Below are 23,477 nucleotides of genomic sequence, written 5' to 3'. Positions count from 1 at the left end.
CCAATTGATCATCGTCTAGCCTAGTGTGTGTGTCAACTGTAATTCGGGGATAGAGAGTGATGTACCTTCTCCAGCTCCCCTTCATCTTGGTTTGAGGTGACTACATTTATTGCTGTTTTTCATTCTGTAATGTGGTAAATTACTTTCTTATACGAGTCACCTCCATAGTTTGGGAATAGCCCCTGTTTCATCGGCGTAGTGTCCCTAAGGTTTTAAGAATTCATATCTAGGAGTGCAAGTACACGCCTCCATTCAATTTGTATTTCGGGCCACTTACTTAACCTGTTCTTTTCCGCAACGGCCCAATAGTTTGGGTACTAGATACCACTGTTTCAAATTTTGTAAGTTGTGCCTTGGTGGCGAGTGATGGTAATTTTTTTGATATTGCCTTGAATAGGCTTGGAAAACTGAGAGCACGGCAGCTCTTCTCTAGTGTTGTAAAAATGCCTGTGGGAGGCTTGATGTTGTAACTTGGGAGCAAGTGCTCCATATATTGAGGGATTTCTGCCCTTATATACATTTGTGCTCTTTTGTAATTTTGAGCTGGGAACTCAAAAATTGTAAAACTAGGGACTTGTAGCCCAAGAGAGTTAAAGTGCTGAAATCTGGGATTTTCCTAAGTCTTGTTTTTAAATTGCTATGTCATTGTTATCTCACTAAGTGAAAAGTTGTTAAAGTTTTGTTGTTTTTTGAAAATCTAACCTCCAGTTTTAATTTTAATTTTTTTCTGGACACTGTAGTTAGACTCATTCATCCCGGCACCTTCTTTCACCTCTCCATCCGCCGAGTAACCGCAGAACGAAAGGAATTCCATTAAATAATAACTCCGTTGTTGCTTTATGTTCTGCGTTGCTTATCCGTCGTCGAAGACAATATTGGATCCATGCTCCAATAAGCGCTCCTACAGAGCAAGAGAATGTGATTACAAACTATATACAATTGACACAAGACAAAGCTTTCCAGCCACTGAATTAAATTTGGAGAGAGTCTGGACAAGTCATCCGGAAATCCAGAGTGTGAGTAAAGAGGGCAGCGTTGCGCGAGATGTTCAATTGTCTCTTCTCATTGTTGAGCAGATCCAAGCGCATTTGTACAGAAAGTAGCCTTACTCTGTTGAGACGACACCAAAGGTGGGCATTTGTTCCCACTCCTTCCTCCGCATTACGCTTCCCTGCGATGACACTTCCTGGTCTTTCCTGATGCAGTGGTAAAGAGGGCCATGCGGAGATTTTCTAGCCTCCCTCAGAAGACCTTATTGTGTGGTTAAGACACATTTGAAACGCTTTTCTATTTATTGAACAATGCTATTAGCAAACGAATCACAACGTCTCTTCCAACACAGCGCATCTGTCTTCATGTCTTTGTTTCTCAACTATTGGTACTTTGTATGCAAAAGTCACTGGTATTTTTGTACCTAGAGAATTATTAATTCACTGCCTAACTCCCTTCTGCAAAGCGAAAGTACAAAACGAACCCGCAGTATTGAAAGAAGAGCACAATACCGCAGCATCTTGTTCCCGCGAGGCGAATTCTGTCTCGCGGCGTAGCCTCAGCTGGAATGATCTGCGCGTCTCGACTGGATGTGAGATGATAATGATTTAAGAAGAGAGCGAAAATTGGTGTCTACTCCTATAGAATAACAACCCCTCAAGGGTTAACGTATCCATCCGACGAACGAGGTGATACTCCATGCGAACATTGCGGAGAAGTTTGGCACGCAATCTAGCGGCACCGCTCCTACTGGTTTTCCACCAACGGGACTCGAACTGGCGAACTGCGGTTAGGGGAAGAGTGTTTGGTATTGAACTTGACGAACCGCTCGAAAGTGTACTACGCAGGTTCGTCACATATCGATTTCAGTGAACTGTTCAGAAAAGAGTTCAAACAACTCGTTTTCAATAAAATCTTGTTTAGATTTCGTGTTTTTGTCTACCACTACACAGAGCTCCTGCTGCATTGCTCTGCTTTTAATTTTTCGTTTCGAAATCCACTAATTCGTTGAGTGTTTCTTCAGTAAGTGTGTATAAGTTGCCTGAGAAGGGAACATCGCTCTACGGTTAAGGAGTTTCCTTCGCCCAGCCACGATATACAGTACATGTTAGTTACCACACGAGAACAGGGTGGTTTAGTGCCTGTCATCCCGGAGACAGTGGTTTGGTTCCCGGTGATGTCAGGGCAAGGTGCTGAACATGATTGTACTTAATATTATTTGGCATTCAGTAACAATAATTTGTTATTTCCCGTATAATCGCACTATACTCATACTTGGGGGTACGGCAACCAACAAGTTTATACCACTGGCTTACATCACCGGCTGGTACGTCACTAAGCCGCCCTCTAGTGGGTGTGGCTGTCCCATCTCAGTCTATCTCCCCTTGTTCAACTCTTCTTCTCTTTCGACCGGTACTATCAGGTATGTGAGCCCTTTTAGGGATCCTTTGTGCCTCCTCCATTTCTTGTGGCGATACCTTCATTGTTGTAAGTCTAGGACCACCGCCAGACTTCCGCTATCACGAAGCCCAGACTCTAGAATGATTGTCGATGTTAATGTGAGGCCCGCCTTCGCACCTTTAACACGTGGCTAAAACCTAATTTATTAACGATACGAGAAAAAGTATTGGTTTTTTTTGCCTTAATTACAAAGGTGGGACCAGGAATGTGTCCACTGGAAATGAAGTATCCACGTTATTTGGAATCTGACCTTGCGACAGGAGTGATACAAGGTCAATAAGTGTGGGCCGAGAACGTAGCCCTGAGGCATCCCCACACCAGTTCTATCTGACAGCAGTTGGCACGCCATACGTGTTCTGATATGAGCCCGCTCGGTATACAGTCTGTGACTACAGTGGAAATGACAAAAACACCCTACATGAAGCAGTAGTTTCCTTCCCGTTCGTGTTGCGTTAACAAGGAGATCTTCCTTTTTTCGAGCGGAAATTCGTATAGCAAGATATTTGCACGTTGTGGTTGTAACTTAGAATAGCTATACGAGGATAACCCCGATTTCGGCGTAATGCCCTGTGTGCCAGTTAACTCTTCAAAGGGACGTTAAAGTCCCGAGTTTTGATTTAATGAAAAATGTTCGTAAAGAAGAGTAACAGATAGCGACCAAGAGGCCACGATAATATTCATGTTTTGTTTGATGCAGTGGGTTTTCGTTAGCTCACAGTGTGACTGGACAACTCAGAATTAAACTGGCGAGATATTAAGCTGTTAAAAGAATATTCATATTTTGGACAATGTTTAAGACACGGACAAGTCTGTGGGCTGGCATTTCGGAGATGGTGGGTTGTCGGCAGCCCTGACACGCCAGGAAGTACGGAGACCTCACTCCACGAGGCAGTCAGTTTACATAACTTCTAACTGCTGTTTTATGAACTAGTTTTATGCTTTATGTATTGGTGTTAGTTGACTTTTATAATATTTATCAGTTTACTTATAAATAAATTCTTTATTGAATTGTATTACATTTTAATTCATGGTTTTAATCATTTTATTGAAAACTAGCAGTTACCCGCGGCTTCGCTCGCGTAGATTTGGTAATTTGATCAAAGTAATCGTTCCTCGGCACTGTACATTATCTGAAAATCCGAAAGTACAATGTAGTTCTATTTACCCCAGGAACTCTTTGTAAACCACGTTTCTGGTCTTTCCTTTTGGGGTAAGATGACCATGCGACGTACAGTCTTCTCTCAAGTTGAAAAAAAAGTCTTTATTTTTAAAGGAGATTCGAAATACCAATTTTCACGTCTGTAACATCTTTAGGTTTTTTAGATAAAAGTATTCTCATACCTTAAGTGGATTTACGTATTTGTTTATTTTAATAGAAATTCTGAATACCAGTTTACACGCCGGTAACGTTTCTGAGGTACACTGTAGACATAATCTTTTTAAAAGTTCACCTCCTTTGTAGCTCCAAATGTGGTTTATAAAGATGTTCTAGTAACTGAAACTCAATTTTTCGGTGAGTTTTTATACTTAAGGGATTTTCAGATAAAATCTTAGTGCGGAGCGATTACTTTTATGAATTTACTGCAGATTGCAAACCCTGTACTTGACAATCACCATGGGCATGTTCTTAGAGAAAACACCAATAAAGAGCACTTTGTACCCTTAAATCCACAGCAGTCAATGGTCTGTCATGTCTTCGCGTTAAGGGGTGTACAATACTTCCCCAGTACTCGAATTTCCCCATACATTGTGATGTGTCGCGCCATACACAAAATAAAGGAAAAGTAACACACGGCCAGGCTGATTTTGGTTTTGGCCGGGGGTGTAAGATTTTCACAGCGCGTGGTTTTCGAGATGGAAATCTGAACCTAGGATGGACGGGGATTGCAACGTCAGCCTTCAGACTGGGGACCCACGCGCCCTCAGGAAACCTTCAAAAATGACCTATAAATAGCCGGAAGTTCGCGTCGCGAAAATTTTCTGTGGGCCATTATCACTACACCGTAAACAGGTATTGCAGAGGTCTGTGGCTTCCATTCTCAGTTCGGTCGCTGATGTCAAGTGGCTCGGGGACTGCGTGTTTGTCTTACTTCACATATTCATTAAATCGAATGCATCTCGCTAGCAAGGACGTCAGGGAGGGCATCCCCAAGTAAAAGTGGGTACAAATCACACAAAGTCCTGACCGCGAGAAATGGTGGTGGTGAAGAAGAAGGAGAAGAAGAAGGTGGCGTGCACATATGACCACGATGAAACTTGACGATCAGAATGATGGAGGTCTTTAGAGTGATCATAGAGGGTCTGACGATGGAGGGACGTTAAGTCTTGAGCAGACTAGTTGGAGTAGGCTATATGCCGACACATCGCACGTCCTGTAAAGTAATGCAGCCCAGCAGAGTGCAGTGTGAGACCTGAGGGAATGTGGTCTGGCTTGTCTTTGTTCGCGTTCCTCTCCTTACACTTTCCTTTACTAAACTTGTACATTAAACCGAGGTGCTGCATTCAGGCTGATCTTTGTGCGTACGCCGCTTGTTGTGTTGGAAGACCTGCACCAAACTAACTACAAGAACAAAATTGATACCAAAATGTCGTATTTTAGTTAAGAATTTATACTTTCGTGATGTTTGAGATCGTATTTAGCACAAAGTTTGCAAAACATTTAACTTTTGTCACTTTCTTTTGTTCGATAACAGCAATAAGAACAGTCAGTCAATTCGGTTTCGAACGAGCTTTCTTTGCGCGAAGTTAATAACTAGGCTTGTGAGTAGTACGGTTTGATATTTATCTAACTTTATGTGAAATATTTTTGATTTAATTTTGTTAGTATATTTTTCTGTGTTGTAAACTGATATAGTTCCATGGCTACTTCAAAATGAAGTTAAGTACGAACACGCTTGTCAGTTCAGCAGTGAAATAGAACGTTCTTTAATAATAATCTTCATATAACTTCACTTCCCACACCTGCGGCCCAGTTTTACAGCCGGATGCCCTTCCTGATGACAACCCTATATGGAAGGTAACATAGCGTATTTCTGTGCTGGTCCGGCCCTGCGGTGTAGGGGACAACGCGTCCGCCTGTCACCAGGCAGCGCCGGCGGGATCACGGTTTTTAATTGTAAATGATTAATAGCCTGGGTGTTTGTGTCGTCCTCACATTACACAGGTTCCTCTCATATGGTAAAAGTAGTGGCAAAAGATCTGCAGAGGTCGACGCCACGAACAAATATGATTTTTTAAAAGTTGTGTTGTCTGAATATGAAAAGGAAAGTGTTGCGACAAACACAAACGCCCAGTCCCCGGGCCAGAAGAACTAATCAAAGGCGATTAAAATCCCCGTGCCGGCCGGGAATCGAACCCGGAACCCTATGAACCGAAGCCCTGAACGCTGACCACTCAGTCAATGATTCTGACTGTTCATGTAACTTGACTAGCTTATTACATTCGTTACGCCCCTGAGCTAGGGACATTTCGCAGTTTGCCTGTGGACCGGCAACCCGCTCGACATGACAGTGAAGATCGTGTCGTTATTAGCGACACAAAGGCGACTCCAGGCAAGGGAAACTCAATGCAGCCAGCAATTCAGAATACTCATGGTGTGTGTTCATATTACTGCTACTGATAAAGACACTTTTAACGACCCTCAAATAAAATATCGAACAATTCAAACTCCCAGGACTACGAGGTGTGAGTTCTTTCTCTGGCAGCAAGTATTTCGAACACAACATAGTGCACAGAATTTGTACGATGGAACAGTTACAATAATAATATTACATCTTGTTTTCGTGTGCCGGAAGTCTTCGTAGCGAATGTAAATAATAATAATGTTACTTGCTTCACGTCCCACTAACTACTTCCTTACGGCTTTCGGAGACGCCGAGATGCCGGAATTTAATCCCAAGAGTTCTTTCACATGCCAGTAAATCTACCGACACGAGCCGGACGTATTTGAGCACCTTGAGCCAGGATCGAACCTGCCAAGTTGGGGTCAGCCAGCCCGCTAACTCAACAGCGAATGTGAACACTACCATCAGTAGGAGTGGCTTGTCTATGTTCTTGTTATATTGTTAAGTGAGCTACTACTCCTGGCTAAGGAGGCATTCTTCTCTTCTCAGAGGAAATGTTCTTCGAGTATTGCCGAAGTACCCATATCATTTAAAATTAAATACCACAGTACGGTTGACTGTCTCGTCCTCAGAGTTGTGTGGAAGTACGATGGAGAACATCCGGTGTCTTGTTCGAGCCCAGTACGTTGTGGCTTCCATTAGCTTACTATTAATATTATTATTTACCACAGTTCTGTTCAGAAATATGGAAGGTCTAGAGAAAAAGTCTGTACTTATAAAATATTCCCTGGGAGGTAAAGACAAGAACGTAGAACTATACAGGGCGGTGCCCCTGTCGTCCACAAGGACCAACTGAGGGATGTTTCCTCAGCCTTCTGGTAAAGACAAGAACGTAGCACTATAGAGGGCGGTGCTCCTGTCCTCCACAAGGACGAACTGAGGGATGTTTCTCGGCCTTCTGGTAAAGACAAGAACGTAGCACTATAGAGGGCGGTGCTCCTGTCCTCCTTAAGAACGAACTGAGGGATGTTTCCTCAGCCTTCTGGTAAAGACAAGAACGTAGCACTATAGAGGGCGGTGCCCCTGTCCTCCACAAGGACGAACTGAGGGATGTTTCTCGGCCTTCTGGTAAAGACAAGAACGTAGCACTATAGAGGGCGGTGCCCCTGTCCTCCACAAGGACCAACTGAGGGATGTTTCCTCAGCCTTCCCGTAAAGACAAGAACGTAGCACTATAGAGGGCGGTGCTCCTGTCCTCCACAAGGACGAACTGAGGGATGTTTCCTCAGCCTTCTGGTAAAGACAAGAACGTAGCACTATAGAGGGCGGTGCTCCTGTCCTCCATAAGAACGAACTGAGGGATGTTTCCTCAGCCTTCTCGTAAAGACAAGAACGTAGCACTATAGAGGGCGGTGCTCCTGTCCTCCACAAGGACAAAGTGAGGGATGTTTCCTCAGCCTTCTGGTAAAGACAAGAACGTAGCACTATAGAGGGCGGTGCTCCTGTCCTCCACAAGGACATAGTGAGGGATGTTTCCTCAGCCTTCTGGTAAAGACAAGAACGTAGCACTATAGAGGGCGGTGCTCCTGTCCTCCACAAGGACGAACTGAGGGATGTTTCCTCAGCCTTCCCGTAAAGACAAGAACGTAGCACTATAGAGGGCGGTGCTCCTGTCCTCCACAAGGACGAACTGAGGGATGTTTCCTCAGCCTTCTGGTAAAGACAAGAACGTAGCACTATAGAGGGCGGTGCTCCTGTCCTCCACAAGGACGAACTGAGGGATGTTTCCTCAGTCTTCTGGTAAAGACAAGAACGTAGCACTATAGAGGGCGGTGCTCCTGTCCTCCACAAGGACGAACTGAGGGATGTTTCTCGGCCTTCTGGTAAAGACAAGAACGTAGCACTATAGAGGGCGGTGCCCCTGTCCTCCACAAGGACGAACTGAGGGATGTTTCTCGGCCTTCTGGTAAAGACAACAACGTAGCACTATAGAGGGCGGTGCTCCTGTCCTCCATAAGAACGAACTGAGGGATGTTTCCTCAGCCTTCGGGTAAAGACAAGAACGTAGCACTATAGAGGGCGGTGCCCCTGTCCTCCACAAGGACAAACTGAGGGATGTTTCCTCAGCCTTCTGGTAAAGACAAGAACGTAGCACTATAGAGGGCGGTGCCCCTGTCCTCCTTAAGAACGAACTGAGGGATGTTTCCTCAGCCTTCTGGTAAAGACAAGAACGTAGCACTATAGAGGGCGGTGCTCCTGTCCTCCTTAAGAACGAACTGAGGGATGTTTCCTCAGCCTTCTGGTAAAGACAAGAACGTAGCACTATAGAGGGCGGTGCTCCTGTCCTCCACAAGGACGAACTGAGGGATGTTTCCTCAGCCTTCCCGTAAAGACAAGAACGTAGCACTATAGAGGGCGGTGCTCCTGTCCTCCTTAAGAACGAACTGAGGGATGTTTCCTCAGCCTTCTGGTAAAGACAAGAACGTAGCACTATAGAGGGCGGTGCTCCTGTCCTCCACAAGGACGAACTGAGGGATGTTTCCTCAGCCTTCTGGTAAAGACAAGAACGTAGCACTATAGAGGGCGGTGCCCCTGTCCTCCACAAGGACGAACTGAGGGATGTTTCCTCAGCCTTCTGGTAAAGACAAGAACGTAGCACTATAGAGGGCGGTGCTCCTGTCCTCCACAAGGACAAACTGAGGGATGTTTCCTCAGCCTTCTGGTAAAGACAAGAACGTAGCACTATAGAGGGCGGTGCCCCTGTCCTCCACAAGGACAAACTGAGGGATGTTTCCTCAGCCTTCTGGTAAAGACAAGAACGTAGCACTATAGAGGGCGGTGCTCCTGTCCTCCACAAGGACAAACTGGGGGATGTTTCCTCAGCCTTCTGGTAAAGACAAGAACGTAGCACTATAGAGGGCGGTGCTCCTGTCCTCCACAAGGACGAACTGAGGGATGTTTCTCGGCCTTCTGGTAAAGACAAGAACGTAGCACTATAGAGGGCGGTGCTCCTGTCCTCTACAAGGACAAAGTGAGGGATGTTTCCTCAGCCTTCTGGTAAAGACAAGAACGTAGCACTATAGAGGGCGGTGCTCCTGTCCTCCACAAGGACCAACTGAGGGATGTTTCCTCAGCCTTCTGGTAAAGACAAGAACGTAGCACTATAGAGGGCGGTGCTCCTGTCCTCTACAAGGACAAAGTGAGGGATGTTTCCTCAGCCTTCTGGTAAAGACAAGAACGTAGCACTATAGAGGGCGCTGCTCCTTTCCTCCACAAGGACAAACTGAGGGATGTTTCTCGGCCTTCTGGTAAAGACAAGAACGTAGCACTATAGAGGGCGGTGCTCCTGTCCTCCTTAAGAACGAACTGAGGGATGTTTCCTCAGCCTTCTGGTAAAGACAAGAACGTAGCACTATAGAGGGCGGTGCTCCTGTCCTCCACAAGGACAAACTGAGGGATGTTTCCTAGCCTTCTGGTAAAGACAAGAACGTAGCACTATAGAGGGCGGTGCTCCTGTCCTCCTTAAGAACGAACTGAGGGATGTTTCCTCAGCCTTCTGGTAAAGACAAGAACGTAGCACTATAGAGGGCGGTGCTCCTTTCCTCCACAAGGACAAACTGAGGGATGTTTCTCGGCCTTCTGGTAAAGACAAGAACGTAGCACTATAGAGGGCGGTGCCCCTGTCCTCCACAAGGACCAACTGAGGGATGTTTCCTAGCCTTCTGGTAAAGACAAGAACGTAGCACTATAGAGGGCGGTGCCCCTGTCCTCCACAAGGACAAACTGAGGGATGTTTCCTCAGCCTTCTGGTAAAGACAAGAACGTAGCACTATAGAGGGCGGTGCTCCTGTCCTCCTTAAGAACGAACTGAGGGATGTTTCCTCAGCCTTCTGGTAAAGACAAGAACGTAGCACTATAGAGGGCGGTGCTCCTGTCCTCCACAAGGACATAGTGAGGGATGTTTCCTCAGCCTTCTGGTAAAGACAAGAACGTAGCACTATAGAGGGCGGTGCTCCTGTCCTCTACAAGGACAAACTGAGGGATGTTTCCTCAGCCTTCTGGTAAAGACAAGAACGTAGCACTATAGAGGGCGCTGCTCCTTTCCTCCACAAGGACAAACTGAGGGATGTTTCTCGGCCTTCTGGTAAAGACAAGAACGTAGCACTATAGAGGGCGGTGCTCCTGTCCTCCACAAGGACAAACTGAGGGATGTTTCCTCAGCCTTCTGGTAAAGACAAGAACGTAGCACTATAGAGGGCGGTGCTCCTGTCCTCTACAAGGACGAAGTGAGGGATGTTTCCTCAGCCTTCTGGTAAAGACAAGAACGTAGCACTATAGAGGGCGGTGCCCCTGTCCTCCACAAGGACGAACTGAGGGATGTTTCCTCGGCCTTCTGGTAAAGACAAGAACGTAGCACTATAGAGGGCGGTGCTCCTGTCCTCCTTAAGAACGAACTGAGGGATGTTTCCTCAGCCTTCTCGTAAAGACAAGAACGTAGCACTATAGAGGGCGGTGCTCCTGTCCTCCTTAAGAACGAACTGAGGGATGTTTCCTCAGCCTTCTGGTAAAGACAAGAACGTAGCACTATACAGGGCGGTGCTCCTGTCCTCCACAAGGACCAACTGAGGGATGTTTCCTCAGCCTTCTGGTAAAGACAAGAACGTAGCACTATAGAGGGCGGTGCTCCTGTCCTCCTTAAGAACGAACTGAGGGATGTTTCCTCAGCCTTCTGGTAAAGACAAGAACGTAGCACTATAGAGGGCGGTGCTCCTGTCCTCCTTAAGAACGAACTGAGGGATGTTTCCTCAGCCTTCTCGTAAAGACAAGAACGTAGCACTATAGAGGGCGGTGCTCCTGTCCTTCTTAAGAACGAACTGAGGGATGTTTCCTCAGCCTTCTGGTAAAGACAAGAACGTAGCACTATAGAGGGCGGTGCTCCTGTCCTCCACAAGGACAAACTGAGGGATGTTTCCTCAGCCTTCTGGTAAAGACAAGAACGTAGCACTATAGAGGGCGGTGCTCCTGTCCTTCTTAAGAACGAACTGAGGGATGTTTCCTCAGCCTTCTGGTAAAGACAAGAACGTAGCACTATAGAGGGCGGTGCTCCTGTCCTCCACAAGGACAAACTGGGGGATGTTTCCTCAGCCTTCGCGTAAAGACAAGAACGTAGGAGCACAGAGCTCGCGGCTCGTCTCCACTTGAACTCGCTGGCAGTAACTTTCGATTGTCAACTTCTCCTCGGTCTTTTGTTGTTTTCTACGCGGGCACCAAGTGGTCCATGGCTGCGCGAACTGCTGTTCTCACGCCGTCATGTCCTTCCCAAGGATGGACTTCTGTTTTCTACCCAAATGAATATTTTTTGTGAAAACAATTCTTCTATATTTTTTTTTTCTTGTCGCACCAACTAAGACTTGGGGCTGCCGAGAGCTGGACAGCGGCAGGTTATTCACGTGGAAACAAGGTTATGTCTAGCATGTAGATGTGTTCCCTATTCGTTCACCTCCGCGGTCCATGGCTTTGCAACAAACAAAGTGCTTGAGCTGGTCACACCACGCCGTACTTTGTGTAGGCTAGAATGACCTCGCCACACCGTACACTAGTTCCTCTACAAGTGAACTGACTCGTTTGATTGTTAGGAAAAACGTATTGTGCGCGTGACATTTCGATGAAAAATTTCCTTTTTGTGTTTAGTTTAGAGTGAAATAAGAACATTTAAGACTTGAGAGACTGTTCATAGCACATGGAATGTTTTCGTTGCTCAGAATAATGTGTAAAGTGTACGTTAAGGGAAACACACAGTAGAGTGCACACCACTATTGAGACGCCTTTCTCTCGTCAAGTGTTTGTCGGTCGGCGCGTTTCAAAAGGCGACTGAGCCGTGGTCTATCATTGTGTTTGTACTTTCTACTCGGTCCCCCATTCGATGCCCTTCTGGGACATACTCTACAGTAACAGTACAGAGGGAAAGTGCCGGAATAAGGGGGTGTTCTGTACTGTCCATTGCGTGCTCCATCTTTGGTCCTCAATTCGCTTTACTTTCTTCATATTTTTACTGTAAAGCGCAACACACTCCCTCCACATTAATTTTACGAGTATTTAAGGTACTCGGGGGTCGAAAGTGGAATATAGGGCAAATAGTGTTGATTTGTATTCCCACTAGTGTTTCCCTAAGTGAAACTCGCTAATGAGTAATCCAAGACTGGAACAGCTTCCGGTACGGGACTGAAAGCAGGGTGGACAAGTAACAGACATAAACAATGATTGCTGGTACAAAAAGGTGGGAACAATAGCAGGAGGGTAATCGGATGAGGAGATAAAGACTAAGTTAGCAATGTGTAGGTGTACGCATAAAGCGGCTTCGGTGGTGGACTCATGTGAGGCGAATGGAGGAAAGGTGATGGTGGTGGTGATTATTGTTTTAAGAGGAAGTACAAACCGTTCTCTACATAACACTGCTCAGAGGGAATAAATGGAAGGGATCCGACACTTCGAAAAATGAAGGTATCGGCCAAAGGAAGACCAGGGCCACGAAGGGCGTCGAAATGAAAGGGTCGCTAGGCCTCGAATGCCTTCGGAGTCGGAAAAGAGCAAGAGTTGACCAAGGGAGGTCGGATAGTGAGGAGCCTGGCACAAGTGGAAGGCATACCAGGACTCAGCTAAGGACCACGTGGTGCCCAACCCACGCTCCAAAGTTGAGAGCCCGTGTGGCTGAATGGAGGAGAATAATGGACTCGATCATCGAGGGTAAGACAGGTATAGGAAGTCTGGGACGACCGTGGGTAGACTCAGTTTATAATGATTTAAAGATAAGAGGACGCAGAAGTAGTTACAAATAGGGGAGGTGTTGAGTGAATTCACAGAGCCTTGTGCACTGAACTCTGAAAGGAAGATGTATAAACAAAAATAAATACTTCTACGAGATACAAGAACCTGGAAGTACATTGTGCTTAGCAAAGTACAAGAGATATATGACCTATTTGAAGAGATTCAAGAAGCTAAAAGATCCGTTAGTGAAATCCACTTTCTGTGGATAAAAGCACACAGTGGAATTAGATACAAGTATAATCACTGGCATGTTTCAAGGGATACAGCTGTATTCCGATAGTCAAAAGAAGGGCCTATACTAGCCACCACCGAGGAACAACAGTACCGCAAAAACGCTGGTTCTGGAGTTACCCTCAGTGACTACCCCCACATGACGATTATGATGATGTGGATCTGAATCACATAGTCTTCTCTTGTTCCACGTATGAGCAACAACGAAGAAGACCACGGTAGCGAAACCTGATCCAGTTTCTACAAGACACCAGTCTAACTCTATAAACCAACTGTTACACCCCGCCCACCTTGTAGGCACCATGGCCACCAGCTGGCCACATGGTGTCTTAAGAGGTTTAGTGTGAAAAGTGCCGAGATCTGTGTTCATTGCACTGAACGTGCTCTAGCATTGTCGCTCTGAAACTAGACTGAGAAATCTGCCATTTACAGCTCACCTATGGCAAAACAGTGAGCTCAAGTCAACGGCCTTTGAAGGAACTGAAGGATAAATATTTAATTTCCCAACATATATTTTAATAAAAATGAAGGGCGGATGACCTTCGATGTTAGGCCCCTTTAAACAACAAGCATCATCATCATCAATAAAAATGATAAATTAATTGTGAATGAATGTCATTAAATGCTACAACAACAGTTTAGAATGATTGTCCTCTAGACGAATGTAGCATAAGAAGCGCGCCTGCTAGCGAGTGCGCGAGAACTGATATCATTAAGCAACTCGTAGTTAAAAACCACTGATCTCTATACCTGGATGGCTGGTAGCTTGGGTAGCAGTAAGCCGAATAGAAGATGACTGGCGTAGTAAGATGGCAGCGAGCGCACGGTGCAGTAGACCACGAGGAGCGCGCTTGCTTTGTTTATGCTTAGTTCAGTGACGCCAGGCCTCTTGATTGTAGTTTCACGAGTGTTCTGTGCTGTGTTATTGCAAAGTAAATAGTAGTGTATTTTACGAATTTAGGTTCGTTGCCTTGTAGTATACTTGTGAATTACAAGATTCAATTTAAATATGTATCTGTTTATCTGAAATATGAATGAAGAAACATTCTACGGGGTATTAACATACCGCAGTGTTCAGCTTATGGACGTACAAACAGAACCGATCAGCAGAAGGAGAAATCATTCCATCGGGGAGTTTCATACTGTACATAAGAATCTTCCTAGGGTAGTGTTTTGAGTTTTAGGTTTATTGTATCTTATTTCGCATATTCTGGGAGCAAAATAGCAATAAATTTTTGTAGGTTTCCTTTCTCGAGACCCGAACATCTAACAACATCGATTAGGAGTATCAAGCAGGAGAATTGGGAGCCTTCTAAAACAGCTGTTCTCTGCTCGGATCACTTAGAGCAGGGCCATCCAAACAGCGTTCCCCGAGCGCTAGCGCTCTGGCCGCGCTCCAAGCCAGTGCTCCGAGCGCTTTGGGGGAAGATAGTTTCGGTAATGGTGGGAGGAGCTTGGCTAGCTGAGCGAGCGGACTGCCCGCCGGGCCGAAGAGAGCAGCCGATTTTTTAGTGTACCACTGAGGTTTTATGTGTTTTAAAAAACACAATTTGTAACGGCATTACAATGCCAACCACAGGGATGATTACGGTGATTTGACAGACGTCAGTCGCCAATCGAATTTGGACGAATTGAAGGAAAATTTCAAGCAGCACTGTTCTGTATTATTGTTTTAATTTTTAAATGCTTGTTTACAAACGGGAATGAATAAATGATTGAATTATCTGAAGAACACTAAAGTTGCGAGTTGCCGTATTTTTGCCTGACAGGAGAATGAGGAGATTGAGGTTGGTGGACCCACTTTACGAACAAGCTACAAATATTAGTCGCAAATTGCCAAAGCTGGGAAACCCTTCGCGGAAGGGAAAGTAATCAAGGAGTGCCTAATGGACGCGGCGGCATGTATTTGTCCTATGGAGCTAGTTGAGAAATTTCACAAAATATCTCTTTCTCCTCACACTGTGGCTCGCAGAATAGACAATATGGCCGTTGATATGGAATAGCAATTAATGGAGAAGGCAGCAAATTTTATATCCTTTTCCATCGCCCTCGATGAATCAACCGACATTGCGGACACAGCTCAGCTCGTTATTTTCATTCGAGGGGTGGATGACGATATTCGGGTCACCGAGGATTTCCTAGACTTGGTAGCTCTCAAAGACACCACTACCGGTTTCGATATTTTCAAAGCGGTGTGGGATGTTTTTGAGTCAATGGGATTAAAATAGGAGCGGCTGACGAGTGTAACGACGGATGGAGCTCCTGCATTACGTAGTCTACGCACGGGGTTCCTCAGCTATGTAAAATTAAAAATGACTGAGAGCGGTACTACCCTAATGACGGCAATCCAGTGCTTGATACACCAGGAGGCAATCTGTGCAAAAGTCGCCGAGCTTAAAGACGTAATCGGAACGGTTGTGCGAGTGGTAAATTTTCTTCGATCCCATGGACTCACGCACCGTCAGTTCGAAGAGTGCCGGGCGAGTTGGCCGTGCAGTTAGGGGCGGGCAGCTGTGAGCTCGCAATCGGCAGATAGTGGGGTCAAACCCCACTGTTGGCAGCCCTGAAGATGGTTTTCTGTGGTTTCCCATTTTCACACCAGGCAAATGCTGGGGCTGTACCTTAATTAAGGCCACGGCCGCTTCCTTCCCAGTTCTAGCCCTTTCCTGTCCCATTGTCGCCATAAAACATATATGTGTCGGTGCGACGTAAAGCCAATAGCAAAAAAAACTTCGCTTCAGGGCGAAAAGCACAATATCTGCGATTCGATGGAAGAAATTCAAGCGTTCAAAAGAAAATTGATTTTGTGGGAAAACCAGTTGCGTGCAAGGAACACAGGACATTTTCCATTGCTTGAAACAGTGAAATAAGGTGTCGACTTTGATGAGTAGTTGCAGGTAATTCGCCAATTACAAGAAGAGTTTGAAAAGAGATTTTCAGAATTATCAGAACCCCAAGCGGTGTTAGATGTAATTGTTCGAACATTTATCTTAGTGCAGACAGTGTTACACAGCTATTTCAATTAGAGTTGGTTGAACTGCAGTCCAGTGTTCGTCTTAAAGACCGCTTTCTAATGTCACGAATTTTGGAAGAATTTTACAGCGGCTTTCAGCAATAAGAATACCCCCTTTTATATAAACATGCATGTAAAGTTCTATCAATGTTCGGCTCAACGTACATAAATTTGTGAGCATTTCTTTTCGGTTCTTAAGTTTACCAAAAGTAAACATCGGGCAACGATGAGCGATAGAAACTCGCGTAATTGTTTAAGAATATTGGTAAAACATTGGTAAAATGTTGTTGAATTTTCCTCTCAGATATGTTCAAATTTCAGTTCTGAATAAATCGCATTACTGCATTCTTTACTTAACACTTGATTTCGTTTCCTGCATATTCCATACATCGGAGTACCTTTCGATTTGTATATGCGGTATATTGGTTATGGCAAAACTGCCTTATCAATATGATGTCAACGGACGCACGACTGCACGTACGTATCTAGTCAGCGCGGTCCGAACATAGTCCGTCTCAGGTCTCCTCGCTGCCACACTGTAGTGGTGGTAGGGGAAGGAGCGCTAGTCTGACTGCCCAGTGCTCCCCGAGCGCGGGCGCGCTCTCGGAGCGCAATAGCTGGATGGCCCTGACTTAGAGGAAGACTGTTTTGATAGAAATGGACAAACTGTAAGCCTTAGAAGTGATGTACAGCCAACTGTTTTCAATTTTACGGAACATTAACTGCAAGTAAAGATTTACTTATATTTTTATTTATTTGTCATAATTAAACTGATGGTTTTGATGAAATAAAATGAAATAATCGACGTGACCTTATAACAATCTTAGAAAATGAAGTCTGGAGGAATTCTAGACCTTATTTACATCAGTAATAATTATGTGTTTCAGACACTGGAGTGGTGGGAGAAGGGGAAGTGTCGTTGGTGTTTTGGGCTATCCCATTATACTATTCGTGGTATTTGGGACTCTTTTAACTGGTGTTACATATTTCTGATGATGACTATCAATATTGCTTTGCTAGCTGAATTTAATTAAAGAGGTCTGTAATAGTACATTAAGCTGCAGGTAATGTGATATATTGACAAGTTTTGAATATTTGCTGGTTTTATAAATGTGTACATTTGCTTCAATGATATTTTAATTTGATAAACTGCGCGTTATTTCATGGAAACAGGAAACAGAAATTCATTATCAAGCACCGATTACGATATGTCGAATCTACGCCTGTATAGTGACCTACGTTTGTAGGTACATCATTTTAAGAATGCATAATTTCGTGGCATACATGTATACAATTTACAGCAATGTTTCCAGAAACTGGTTTTCACTCGTATTGTGTTACCGATCGCTAATTACATGTCTTCAGCACCTAAGTTAATATTTGTCGGCCGTTATTATACACACATGTCCCGGAGATTTACTGACCTCGGAATGACGTGTCAGTGATCCCAATGTCCTTATGCGTTGAGTGAACATGTCTCTATATTTTTAATTATTCCAATGCGCCATTAATTGCGATTTAAAATTGACTATATTATCATTGCTTCCCCATAAGGAGAGCTCTAGGTTGGGTACGCCAACATGGCGAACCGCGCGCTCAACTTGGCGTACTTTCTCCTGCAGCGGAGAGCTGCCATCAGCGATCCATGTATAGAGATCAGTGTTAAAAACTGATTGGTTGTGACCGCCGCACTTTCCCATTCTCTACAACTCAGCACGCCGCCATCTTGTAACAGAGTATGCTTGTGACGTCACATATTTTGAAGCGTTGTTTCATGAAAAATACGTTTCAGATTTTCCCAACAGGTAGCGTCCTCTTTTATCTGTCAATTGTTTCCATGTACCCATTGTCGTTACATCGTCAGTCGATGTACTTATGGTACAATTTTCAAAAAGAAATGTCATACAGTTTTTCTTCTAAACTCACACAGGTGCAGGTTCCCTACTGCTCTTACCAGCTGCAGTGAAAATTATATCTCGTACAGAAAATTGTGTCAAACAAGAAAAATGAACAATAGACGGTCTATAATTATTGTTATGTAGAGTTTTTGCATAGAACTAACATTTGCGGAGAAAGATTGAAAGTGACCTGTTTTATAGATACAGAGAAATGCGACGTTACGTTACTGCACACTCTCCAGTTATCCCTGAGCCGAGTTGAGACAAACATTCTCGCACACCTCATCCCAGAAAAATACGAAATATGACGTCAAAATTATAGCAGCCGCATCGAGCATTTGTTTCTATGTATAACCACTACATTGTGTGCGAACCACTTGGCACTGTTGATGGTGATTCCTCTGCGGATGCAAACGTTAAGGCTTGAAGTGGGCTACGTGCCGGCACCAAGTTTCACCACGTCATTGACTGCATCTAATCAGTTTGACGACAGGAAGGGCATCCGGTCATACAAGATTCATCTCACCTCATACCCGACCCCGTAGAGAAACGGGACAAGGGTTCGAACACACATACTGCGTTACTTAGTGACTGACACACAAATAAATAGAACTTTTAAAAGAAAGCACTTTTCGCCTTTATAGCTAGCAGAATTTCTCATACATGAGTATAGAGATGCTCCTAGAGTGGTGGTGGTGATTATTGTTTTAAGTGGAAGTACAGCTGGGCAATCATCGTCTATTAACACTAATCAGAGAGAAAAATGGAAGGGTTCCGACACTTCGAAAAATGAAGGTGTCGGCCAAAGGAAGATAAAGGCCACGAATCGCATGAAAATTAAAGACTTCGAGTGCTCTGATGCTGTCGGGGTCGGAAAAGAACAAGGACTCAGCTAACGGCCTTGTGGTCGCCAACATACGCTTCAAAGTTGAGAGACCCTGGGGCGACTATTAAGCGCTTCTTACGACAGGCAGGGGATGCCGTCCCCACCCACAGGGGGAACAACTTGAACAGCGTAGTAGGTATTCTAGCCAGGGTACTGGTCAGGTACTGGATCTCCAAATATCCCATAAGATGACCCGAAAACTAAAAATTGATCAAATTTTTGAATGAAACTGACATTTCATTACACAAAAAATGCAAACAGACTACCTCATTGCATGTTGAAGTAATTTTAATAGGTACGGCACCTAATATAATGTAATTATTATTTGACAAATACGAATTACTTGCTCACAAATACTGGTTGTTATTTCAGTCTATTGTTTGACACTCCAAGCTCTGTGTTCCTCAAGGAAATAACACTTCATGATACGTGGAAGTTTAACGCTGCAACATCTGAAGAACAAAAAAACATTTCGCCGTTAGGTACTCGAATTCTTTATGAGATTAGAGGTGTGCTTACCTCAGTCCGCGTTACTCTGACCATAGGAAAGAGAAGGGCGATTGTTGACCAGCACGGTTTTGTACTTTGGATGCTATTGGAGCATACTTGAAGTGAACTGTTTGTAAGTTCTTCTTCCAACACCCGAGACATGGAGCACAAAACACGTTCTCTCTCTCCGGAAGACGACAAGGAACTGATGTACGCTAGTTTCCCCTCCATTTGCGCATCCGAAAACAATTCTTGAGCCATGTGAATGACCTTGGCATCTTGTACGTGGAAAGAATCTGTTACATGCTTCGCTGTCTGAAAGTGGTCACAATACAGGCGTCGATCCACGTACCCCACCGTGTGATGCAAGGCTGTGGTGGTAGTGAAATGTCGGGTGCTTGGGATCTGAAAAGTTCCCTGCGTGATGGAGCCTAAGTAAATACCTTCTTAGTTAGGGACACAACCTTGTCAACTTCAGGGAAATTTGATCTGAGTTCTTCGGCATGAGTTAGGCAGGTTACATGCACCATTTTTGAGTAAAATGCTTTGATTGCGTTGGCAGATTTAAGGCGCTGCATCAGTCACGAAGAGCAGAACTTACACCCTCAGGCCAATAGTCCCGTCGATTATGGAACAGGCGACATATTGTAGAATGCTTCACAGATTGCTGAACTTCGGTCGTGAGCAATATTTTTCCAGGGCTATCTACTTGTAACATTGGCAGTGTAACGGCCCTCTACATCACTAGTTTCATCGATTGAAATTAATATTCAGTTTCCGCGGACTTCTTCTCTGATACTCGTTTTTGTGTCGTCATAGCATACAGTAGTTCTTTGTCAACCGGAATTACACGGCCCGTATACGTTTCTAAGAACTCTCTCAGTTTAATGTTGTTCAATTTCCAGAGTGGAAACACAAGTCTTTACAAAACACAGAGGAAGTACCACCATGGCAGAGAGTAACAGTTGAGAAACTTGTCGGTTTGGAATCCACGTATGTGCTTCTATCGAGCCATATGCTGCTGAACGGTAAATCTGCGACCACACGCATCATAAACCATTAATGAGTAAATGACCTAAAAATGAAATACTTAGAAAAATGACGGAAATAGACTTAACAAATATGTATGTATTTCTATAAAAGCGGGGCCATGAGCAATGTCTGTGGCGAACCATTTGGAAGATGACATGTCATGTAACATTCGAGAGAAGTTCACTCACCGAGCTCGATAGCTGCGGCCAGTATCCAGTATTCGGGAGGTAGTGGGTTCGAACTCCACTGTCGGCAGCCCTGAAGGTGGTTTTCCGTGGTTTCCCAATTTCACACCAGGCAAATGCTGGGGCTGTACCTTAATTGAGGCCACGGCCGCTTCCTTCCATCTTCTAGACCCTTCCTGTCCCATCGTCGCCGTAACACGTGTCTGTGCCGGTGCGACGTAAAGCAACCTTTAAAAAAAAAAAAGTTCACTCATCCGTTCTGCAATATATATAGCTCTTGGTAAGTTTAACATTTGAGAAAACCAAGTTATAAATTATGAAGGAGGAAATGCCGTACTCTCGCTCGATTGCAGTCCAACTGTTTCATGAACTACCGTATTTGAGGGCCGGATTGACCTCCACTAATGACCCTAGCTCACAGCGCGTCCACTTTAGTGAGTAGAGCTCAAACTTTCACCAGCGGTGGGTGAAAGACGAGACAAAAGGCGCCCTCTCACATCTTCAAGTACCAGAAATATTTTAGCATTGAATTGTGGCTCAAGGAATGCGGTTGTGTCAGGAAGTGACGGAAGTTTCTAAAAGGAACACGAAGACCAGTGACAGAGATCCACAGTTGTAGCCCTTCAGTGGAGGGAGATGAGTCACGAATGAAGTATGACAATATGTTCTTTATTTATTCCTAAAAATGACAATCCTTTTTTTCTTAATCATCGTTAGTCAAATATCTTGGAACTTGAAAATAGGTGCAATGAATACGGTATGAAAATTAGCCTCTCAAAGACTAAATTGATGTCAGTAGGTAAGAAATTCAACAGAACTGAATGTCAGATTGGTGATACAAAGCTAGAACAGGTCGATAATTTCAAGTATTTAGGTTGTGTGTTCTCCCAGGATGGTAATATAGTAAGTGAGATTGAATCAAGGTGTAGTAAAGCTAATGCAGTGAGCTCGCAGTTGTGGTCAGCAGTATTCTGTAAGAAGGAAGTCAGCTCCCAGACGAAACTTCCTTTACATCGGTCTGTTTTCAGACCAACTTTGATTTATGGGAGCGAAAGCTGGGTGGACTCAGGATATCTTATTCATAAGTTAGACGTAACAGATATGAAAGTAGCAAGAATGATTGCTGGTACAAACAGGTGGGAACAATGGCAAGAGGGTATTCAGAATGAGGAGATAAAGACTAATTTAGGAATGAACTCGATGGATGAAGCTGTACGCATAAATCGGCTTCGGTGGTGGGGTCATGTGAGGCGAATGGAGGAGGATAGGTTACCTAGGAGAATAATGGACTCTGTTGTGGAGGGTAAGAGAAGTAGAGGGAGACCAAGACGACGATGGTTAGACTCAGTTTCTACCGATTTAAAGATAAGAGGTATAGAACTAAATGAGGTCACAGCATTAGTTACAAATACAGGATTGTGGTGACGTTTAGTAAATTCATAGAGGCTTGCAGACTGAACGCTGAAAGGCATAATGGTGTAAAATGATAATGTATGTATGTATGTATGTAGCAGTTTGCCCTTTTATTCCACTACGAGCGCTAATGTGACTCAATGCAAAGTTTCACTTAAGCCCTTATAACTGTGTGGTCATTCTTCAAAAAATCAGAATACGTCTGACGGTATTGAACCAAGGAACACGTTACAGAATCAAAAAGGAAACGGTCGAAATGTGTTTGTTACTGCTCTCCGGGCCCTTTAACTCTTCTCCTGGTGCGGGAAGCCCCACGTTATCTGCTAAGAAATGTTTCAACGTTGAAACTAAGTTCGGTCCGTGAACAAAGCAAAAAGAATTTGTCATGAAATGGCATTATGAAAGCAAGGAAGGCCCTTCTTAAGAAAATACATTTTCTCACTTAGGAATTAGAAAGATGTTTTTGAAGACTTTCGTGTGGGGTGAGACATGCACGATAACTAGCTCAGAAAGAAGCTTTTGAAATGTGGTGTTACAGAAGAATGCTGAACGTCAGATGGATAGATCGAATCTCGAATGAAGACATACTGAATCGAATTGCTGAGAGCAGATCGATTTGCTAAATTTGACAAGAAGAAGAGAGAGAATGACAGGGCACACCCAGGACTTGTTCAGTCTCTTCTTGAAGGATGTGTAGAGGGTAAGAACCATAGGTATGAATATGACAAGCAGATTAGAGGAGATGTAGGATGCAGTGAAAACCTTAGCAGAGGATAGGGTGGCATGGAGAGCTGCATCAAACAAGAGGGAGGGAGCCCCGCCACACGGCAATAACTTCGCTTCACCCTGTGAATACAAAGAATTACGACATGAAAGAAATCTGTTTAACGATGAAGTGTTCATTGAATGTCATGCACGCCGTCCCTGCGTCTCGTGCACGAGTACAATGTTAGCGCTTTTATTTTTCTCATTTTCCGCTCCGGAGAACAAAGAGCAAATCGAAGGTGCATAGTATTAACTTTTGAACGCATATGTTGGATGATTTTCTTGCGTTGCTCGGAATTCCTTCAAATCTAGCGTACTAGTCCTACTAACGCGGCTGTCAATCATCAGTCCGATGAACTTCACTCGAGGCAAATGCTATACCCGTCTCAGACTCCATACAACGTAAGGCAACGTCCGAACTATGCAGATGAATTACTCCGGTAAATATGAAATTTAACATCATTAACTCAAGAAGAAACGGTTCTGTCCTTAATTATTTTAAAATTATTTATACCTTGTTTTATTATTATTATTATTATTATTATTATTATTATTATTATTATTATTATTATTATTATTATTATTATTATTATTATTATTATTATTATTATTATTATTATTATTATTATGCGTGAATGCTCCGTATTTCTTTTGCGGATGATCCAGGCCGTCCACTTGGTACCTGCTCTTCATTCTCTGGAGTAACTTCCCACTTGTTCTTTCTGT

General features: G+C 44.2%; 1 protein-coding gene across 3 annotated transcripts in view; it reads left to right on the top strand.

Annotated features, from left to right (window-relative positions):
• Shrm (Shroom) overlaps window positions 1-23,477 on the top strand; it is a 611,435-nt gene that overhangs the window by 169,970 nt on the left and 417,988 nt on the right. The gene's annotated exons all lie outside the window — the stretch shown is intronic.

Source organism: Anabrus simplex, chromosome 12, assembly GCF_040414725.1.
Source record: "Anabrus simplex isolate iqAnaSimp1 chromosome 12, ASM4041472v1, whole genome shotgun sequence".
Lineage (NCBI taxonomy): Eukaryota > Metazoa > Arthropoda > Insecta > Orthoptera > Tettigoniidae > Anabrus > Anabrus simplex.
This window is presented reverse-complemented; position numbering and strand designations above follow the sequence as displayed.